Genomic DNA, 7,892 nt, shown 5'->3' with positions numbered 1-7,892 from the left:
CCCGCCCCCCACCCTCATGCTCTCTCTCACTCTCTCTCTCTCTCTAAATAAATTTTTTAAAAAATGTGTGGAGTGTTGAGCTCCCCCAGGACGCAGAAGGCTCCTGAATGGGCTCACAGTGCACAGTGCAAGGAGGGCTGGGCAGCCAGCTGGGGGCAGGGGGCGGGGGGGGGGGAAGCTGGGGGCTGTGGAGACTCAGAGGCAGGACCCAGGATGTCTCCCCTCCACCCTGCTGGGCCCCAGGCTGAGAAGGTAGTTGCGTGAAGGAGAGGGAGACAGCATTTTGGGGATGAGGCAAGAAAGGAAGGAGCGCCAGTGTGAGGCTTGGGCCATTCTGAAAGAGGCATTTAGAGATGGAGAGAGGCAGGGGCCACAAAGTCCGCACATGCCTCAGTGAGGAAGTCTCAGGTGGGGCGACAGGGGGTGCAAGGGGTGCCTGGGTGGCTCAGTCGGTTAAGTGTCCGCCTTCGGGTCATGATCCCAGGGTCCTGGGATCGAACCCCACATCGGGCTCCCTGCTCAGTGGGGAGCCTGCTTCCCCTTCTACCTCTGCTGCTCCCCCTTCTTGTGTGCTTTCTCTCTCTCTGTCAAATAAATACATAAAATCTTTTAAAAAAAGAGGGGGTGCAAGACAGAAGAGAGAGAGACGGGTCAGAGAGAGGGAGGTCTACATAGGCAAAGCTGCCTGTGAGTGCTGGGGGTGGGGCAGAGGGAGATGGGGGGCGGGCTTAGAACCCCAATTCCAACCCTCGTGTGCTGTGTGGCCTGTTCCAGTAGCTTAAGCTCTCTGGTTTCCTTGTCAGCAAAAAGAGCCAGTAGACCTTCTACTAGGACAAACTGGGTGAACTGGATCTCAAGGGATCTGTGAGGTCATGTAAAGGGGAGGGGTTTGGCCCCAAGACAGGCACGGATCAGAGGCACAGGCTGGGCTAAACTGCCTCTTCTTCCCTCTCTTCCAAGCTGTCCGCATCCTACTCTCCTCCCTCCAGTGTCCGTGCGTCCCTCGCGAATCGTCCTTCAGGCCGGCCTCCAGCCTTCCACTAAGGGCCGTGGGCCTAATGAGAGCTTCTCGGTAAGACTCCACCTCAGAAAGGACAGGCTTCCCCTCCTGAAATGCCCATCCACCATTCCCTGAAGGCCCGTGTCTCTGAGATGGGCCAGCCCCGCCCCCCGGGGACTCTGGGGTCACAGAGATCAATTAGGCTCAACCCCTTACCCCAAAGAGCTCCTAGCAGCGTGAGGCCAGGGCCAGAGTTCTTGAGCCCCTCAGCCCACTTGGCCCTGGAAACCCACCAGCCTGTGCGGGTACATGACCCACAAGTGCACACACAGCCCACAGAGCTCCGCTAGACAAACCTGTGAGCCAGTCCCCACAGCCGCACCCCTTCTCTTGTCCTACATCCAGCCTCCCTGGGCTCCTCGGACATCTGCCTCTGCTCACCCCTCACCCGCTCTAAACGCCCTCCCCCTTGGGGCCCAGATTGCCAGTCCTTCAGAGAGCATGGCCGGAACCATCGGATTAACAGCCAGGGAGGGCAGGAGGGGAGCGACAAGCACCTGTAGGATCCCCTCCCCCCATGACAGCTGCAGGAGCTCCGTGTCCCCAGCACCCAGCACCCGGTGGTCAGTGAGGACTCATCTCAAGGTCAAAGGCTCTAGATTCTCACCCCTGGGCTGCCTCACCCTTCCCTGCCCCACACCCCTCAAGGCTAGACAGTCCTTACCCTTTGGCTCCAGGCCATGCCTGGGTCTTTCTGCATTTCGGTCCTTTACCCTCTGTGGGCACCTATCAGGGACCATCTCTTCTCTTGGTCGCTAACTGTTCTCACCCCCGCCCCAGCTCTTCACACAAGACCCACACCCCACACACCCCACACACCCCACATGCATCCACACAGTACCCCGCTCCCATGGGGCTCCTATGCCAGGGCCCCTGTGCCCTCCTGAAGGGACACTAAGATGTTGGGTACCTGAGCAGTCATGGGGGCATGCCAGGTTGTGGATGGGCAAGCCTGAGCTTCAGGGAGGCCCTGGGAAGAGAGGCTGTGTCCTCCCCCCCTCCTTCCTGGGGAATCTCAGCAGACAGGCCCTTAATCTCAGGCAGGAAGCAGGGTCCGGTTACCAGGAGGGGAGGGGAATACCCTGGGCTTTGGGTAAAGGGAGCCTGGGGGGGGGCCCGTGTGGGGAGATGAGGGAAGAAAAGAAGGGTGAGTGGGGTCCAATCAAGTTAACCCTTCACAGCCAGGCTCCTTTGCTCTGGGAGACAGTACAACTCCTGGTCATAGTCAGGCTCGGCCAGCCAGGGGGCCTCTCTTATGAGGCCACCCCCAGGGCCCCTGGCCACAGGACAGCAAACTCCCTGCTCGGCCACCATCTCTCCAAGGCCTTCTTCTGGCTTCCTGGGAGCCGTATGCATCCTTGTTTGTCCTGTGCTTCTATCAGTCTCTAGGGCTTCCGAGGCTCTGGTGCTCTGCTATGTTTGTCTGCTTCTCGGCCTCTCAGGGTCCCTGTGTCCCTGCCTGGGTTGTGGTGTGTCTTCTCTACATCCAGCTGTCTCTGGGCTCTGTAAGGCCTTGTGTGCTTGGCCTGAGGGCAGGCTCCGTACCGACCGCATCTCCTCTCTCTGGGCCTCCGAGTCTGCTTGTTTCCACATCTCTACATCTCTCTTTATCAGTATCTTGAGGTCTGTCTCCATCTCGGTGTGGCTGCCGTCTGGCTGGCTGGCTGGCTGTCTGGGACAGGGCCTCCATCTGTGAGTCTGCGCTGGGCCTGTTGTCTTTGGCCTGAGGCCCTTTGACTTGGCCCTCTGGCTAACGTGGTGCAGTGGAGACGAGATGGGGCAGGCTTACGGGCTGGACCAGGGCTGGACCAGGGATGGCTGAAAGAAGGAGGGAAAAGGGGAACGTGGGCAGTAGCGGGGGAAAGAGATGAAGGGACAAATCCGTTTCTAACTGGTGCCTGAAGCAAGCTGGGAGAGCCCTGGAGCGCCAGATGAAGCTCCACAGGCTGAGGGAGTGGACATGGGAGAGGGACATGGCAGGGAGCACCCCTGGTCGGGCCCGGGAGCAGAGCTGCACAGAAACTGAAACAGACATCAATGGGGAGGACCCAGAAGTAAATGGAAAGACAAACGGGGAGCTCCAGGTTCTGATCCTGACTCCACCACAAGTCTCTGATGACCCTTTCGGTGCAGGGAGTGCAGGGGAGGGGGCAGAAGACTTCCCTAAACCCAGCACAGGAGACCGCTTGACCCCTTCTGTCCCTCAAGGGATATCCCAAAGTCCCATCCAGTCCCAACATCCTCTGTGTCTGGGATTAGGCCAGCGGCAGGTCAGAGGGAAGAATGGAGGTTAGATAGCAGGAAGGACTTCCTGCCACACAGCAGGAGGGTGAGGAGGCCCAGCTTCTTCCCCCCACCCCACCCCACCCCCGTGGTCCTGGGCCCCTTCATTGGGGCTGGGGGTGGAGGGGCAGGGGGGTGGGGGCTCAGCAGCTGGGTAATTAGCCCTTGCTCTCAGGCCCTGGGGGAGGGGCCAGCTGGATTGAGAAACCAACGCAAAGTGACAGGGGCAGTTTTGACACGCCGTGGAGCTGACGGGCCCAGGGGGGCCAGGGCTTTGGTTTGGGGAGGTGAAATCCCATCAGATGATTAAAAAATAGGTCAGAGGGAAGAAGCGCAGCCGGCACTGGGTCCGTGGTGAGAACGCCATATAGCTTCCCCCAGGGGCTTCAGGCCAAAATGGGGTGGGGGAGCTGGGGAGCATTTGCAGGGGCGGGGGAGCTGAGAGTGAGGACGAGAAGGCTTCGGGCCCAGCAGCTGGCCCTCTGTCTCCCTCAGCCCTGTCTCATGGGGACACTGTGGAATCTTACCTGCCGTCCACCTTCTGGCCTCTTCCTGAGGTACCACCTTCCTTCTCAAAGGCGGGAAGATGCAGCCCAGCCCCACCCCGCTCACGAGATATGCACAAATTCTGTTCCAGAGACTGAGACTGTTGCCCCCCTGGAAGCCCTTCTCACCTTCTTGCCTCAAGCCCTCCTGCTGCAAAGGCAGCCTGCTGACTTACCCTGCATTTCTTGACCAGCTGAAAAATTCTCCTACCACCGCATCCTCTTCATCACCTTGACAACTCTGCGTCCTGCTTGGGGTCCACTTGGCCCTCCAGCTTGTTCTCAGAGCTTCCATTTCCCTCTTTCCCTCCTTCTTCTCCTTCTCAAATCCTGCCATGAAACACAACAGGGACCTGGGAAAGGCATAAGACAAAGAAAGGACAAGGAGGAGCAAGGGAGGGGGGCCCAGGAATCCGGCACAGGCCGCTGATCTCCACGCACTTCATAGATAGAAGAGAAGTGACAGAACTCGGAGACACCTGGGAATGTTCTCTCCCTTAAAGCAGCGTAGAGCCACCTCCCACTTCCTCTACCTATGGTTGGGAAGTTCTTTCTGTTGTCTTCCCACAGCCCCTCATACTGCAGCTCAATCCCATTTCCTTTTCTGAGATCCCCAGAGCCTATGCAGATGGGAGGACCAGCTCGGTGATAGTGGAACGGCCGCTCTCCAGGCGGTGTCCTGTTCTTCACCGATCCCAGGCACACGCAGGAGGCAGGCAGGCAACCCGTGTCCAGGCAGCAGGACAAACCAGGCATCCACGGCGCCATCTTCAGCAAGGCGGACACCTGGGGCCCTCTCACAGCAATGGAGGACACCCAAGACCACGTTGGCATGAAAATGGATTTGGCTGGGTCTGACCTTGAGTTTAACCCCACTTACCACCCCAGACACAGATCCGCTCTGACACGCAAGTCTGAGATTTCCCCGGGAGCCTGTCATCGGCGGCCCACCCCCCTCAGGCACACACAAAGTGTCACAAGGCGTCCTGCCCACCTCCTTCCACCAGGGCCATGGGCAGCTGACACTCCATGCAGGGTCCTGAGGCAGCCCCTGGACCCACGGCTCCAGCCACAGGGGGCACGAAGCTGCTGAGGCCACCCATCACTGCCCCCCTGCCCATGCCTGCTTCCATTTCTTTCCAGTCACTGGACCAGAACCTGACGTGTTCGGTGGGCTGGGGAGGGATGGCTATGGTCAGGCAAGTCCTTAGCAACCGGACGAGAGGCTGCAAATTGAGATACCGAGCCCCCCGTCCTTACCTCTCTCTCTCTCTCTCTCTCACACACACACACACCCTGACCTAAGGCCACCACCCAAAGCTCAGGGCCCCAGGAACGGGCTGCGCACCAGAGTTCCCAGGTTCCCGCTACCCTAGACATACTGCTGAGTCCAGCTTGTATTTTGTCTCATCCCTGGACTCCCAGTGAATTTGGAAATTGGAAAAACCCAAATCCTCCCTGATTATCCCCCCCCCCCCCACCACACTGCTGCTTGGGCAGGGAGGATGAGACAAGAGAACACCCCAAGCAATTCATACCCTTGACTTCACTAGACGTCCCAATGCTGTGAGGTCAGCTGGGCAGGGATCATGGTCCTCGTTCTGCAGACAAGGAAACTGAGGTAGAAGTTAAGTACCTGGTTAAGGTCACAGAACTAGCGACCCAATGCCCAGCCCTATGCTCGCACCGTGCCATTCCCATGACGGCAGCTGCAAAGAAGATTCGGCTGTTCTTCCCATTTTACAGATGAGGAAACTGACGCTTAATTTTTCCCAGGCTCTTAATTTGTTTGGATCCCTTCTCCTCTCCTCCCAAGGTATCCTACCCAACGCAATTCTGGCTCAGAGTCCTTCCCCTTCCTCTGGAGAAGGGCAAGACCCTAAGGCCTCCCCGGTCACCTGGTGAGCTCTCCCCTGTACTTTGGGAAGTCATTCCTTATGTCCTTTTCCATCTGATGACCCTGCAGAATTGAACCTCATTACTCAGCCAATCCCATCCCACTTCGAGTCAGGAGGGGTGGGAAGTAGGACAGGGGTGGGAACTGGAAGGGACAGGGACCAGCTCAGATGCACAGCCAAAGCCGGATCGGGCATGGCAGCGGTGGGGGAAAGCGGGTCCAGACAGGAAGAATCCAGGAGTCCTGGTTTCCAGGTGCAAGGGTGGGGGGCAGGGGCATTCCTCACTTCTCTGAACTCCCTACCCCTGGCAACCGGCCTCCCTGCCAGACATCCACGCTGTTAGGTGCTTCTGTCTGCGTCGGGAGGGGACCTGGGCAGCTCTTAGAAATGGGAAGAGGACGCCACTGGGCATGCTCCCTGCCAGGCAGTGCCGTCTCCTGCCCTCTGTCCACTCTGAGGTTCATCACACCTTCAGCTCGCCCTTCTGCTAACAGAACCCACGCTCCCTCTCCCTCTCCCTCTCCCTCCTGCTCTCACCTTGGGACCTGTGAGCCAGTGGGCAAGAGGGGGGCAGCAGAGCCAGCTGGAGCTGTCTCCTGCCCCCCCATGCCAACCCGACTGTCTATGATCCTAGGGAGCCCTGCATGCCCCCGGGGCCGCCTCTGCAGCGGCTCTGAAGACAGCAAGTGGGACTTAAGAACTCCCGATCTAGGCTGAAAGTGAGGAGGGGGCTTTCTTTGATGACTTATATGGGGGAAATCTAGGGTCCCATCCTCTGGCCCCAGATCTTCTCAAGGTCTAAAACCCCCTGAAGTTGCCATCCTTCTTTCACAAGCCCAGGGCAGATTTCCAAAAAGATAATCTGGGGCAAAGTCTCTTCCTTGCCTGGGCTGTAAGTTCTTCTTCGAGTCTAACCTTGGTCCCTTGCAGAGGGGTGGAAGGGGGCAGAGATGAATCGCAGTTTCTTATAAACCTGGTGGCTTCTTGTTCCCCGACGACAATACAGCGGAGGAGCTCTGTGGTTCTGGCTCTGAGTCAGGACCCATTGCCTGGGCGTCCCCAGTGCCATCTCTCTCCGCCCCCCCACCCCAGACTGGAAAATCAGGCTCATGCCTCTGCCCCAGAGTCAGTGCTTCCCCTTCTTCCCCTCACGATCTCGCTTTCCCCTAAAAGGAGGTATTTCTTCGAAGCTGGGAAAAGTCAAGGGGGCAGAGGACTTGCCAGCTACGGGGAGATGGGGAGGCGGGGAGGCAGCCGGTGGGCATGGGGCAGGGGGCAGGGGTGGGGCTACCCTGCCTTCCCTGTCCTCCCCCTCCCCCACTGCACCCAGCTCCCCAGAACTGCTCTTCTAGCTCAGGATGTGTGCGCGAGAATGCCGAGCTTGGTGTGTGTGTGTTCACACACTGAACACACACGCACGGTTGGTATTGGGGGTTGACCCTCCCAACCCCCAACGGTTGAGGATGGGGTGGAGGAGGGGACATGTCATGCTTCGGGGTGCCTGTGAGTGGCACATATCTTTTCCACATGTATGTCCTTTATATGTTCCATGTCCACACGTGCTCTGCATCCCTCCCAGAATCACAAGTCGGGTCAGTACCCACCTCCCCACCTTGCAGCCTGGGTCAGTAAATGGATTCCCTCCCCCTCCTTGAGCGAGAAGAAGCCCCTTGCCTTGGGCTGCTGCAAAGGTTGGGGGATTCAGGGATCAGAGAGGAGGTAGGCACTTCCCTGCTCAGAAAACCGACTCCTCCTCCGCCCACCAGGGGACCCCCAGCCCTCAGCTGCTGGGGGCAGTTCACAGAGGGGTCCATGCAGACCCTCAACCTTCCCACCTGCACAAAGGCTCAAAGGGACGAGAATGCAGTCAGGGCTCCCAGACCCTAGGTGAGGGCAGGGGAGTTTGGGGAAAGCGAATCCTGGGGAGAGTGTGGTTAGATGGCCTGAGTCAGCAATCTAGAACTCACGTGTGCCCACCCCCAGCCGGGGGCAGGCAGGGGTAATGCGGAGCACCGAAACAGAAAGAAAGATGGGGAGACAGAATGAGAGCAGGAGAGAGAGAGAAACTGAGACAATGGCCAGTCAGAAAGAGAGTGAGGGGCAGAA

The 7,892-nt window shown here is 58.6% G+C and overlaps 1 protein-coding gene across 1 annotated transcript in view; it reads right to left on the bottom strand.

Annotated features, from left to right (window-relative positions):
* Positions 1-5,475: 5,475 nt before the first annotated feature.
* Positions 5,476-7,892, bottom strand: part of TBKBP1 (TBK1 binding protein 1) — a 28,992-nt gene continuing 26,575 nt past the window's right edge. Inside the window, exon 11 of the mRNA XM_081805112.1 lies at positions 5,476-5,489. The gene's annotated coding sequence lies outside the window, so the exon portion shown is untranslated. The remainder of the gene's footprint in view (positions 5,490-7,892) is intronic.

This window comes from Leptonychotes weddellii, chromosome 15 (assembly GCF_054177405.1).
Source record: "Leptonychotes weddellii isolate Sample4059 chromosome 15, ASM5417740v2, whole genome shotgun sequence".
Taxonomy (NCBI): domain Eukaryota; kingdom Metazoa; phylum Chordata; class Mammalia; order Carnivora; family Phocidae; genus Leptonychotes; species Leptonychotes weddellii.
Note: the sequence above shows the minus strand (reverse complement) of the source record. Positions and strands in the feature narration are given on the sequence as shown.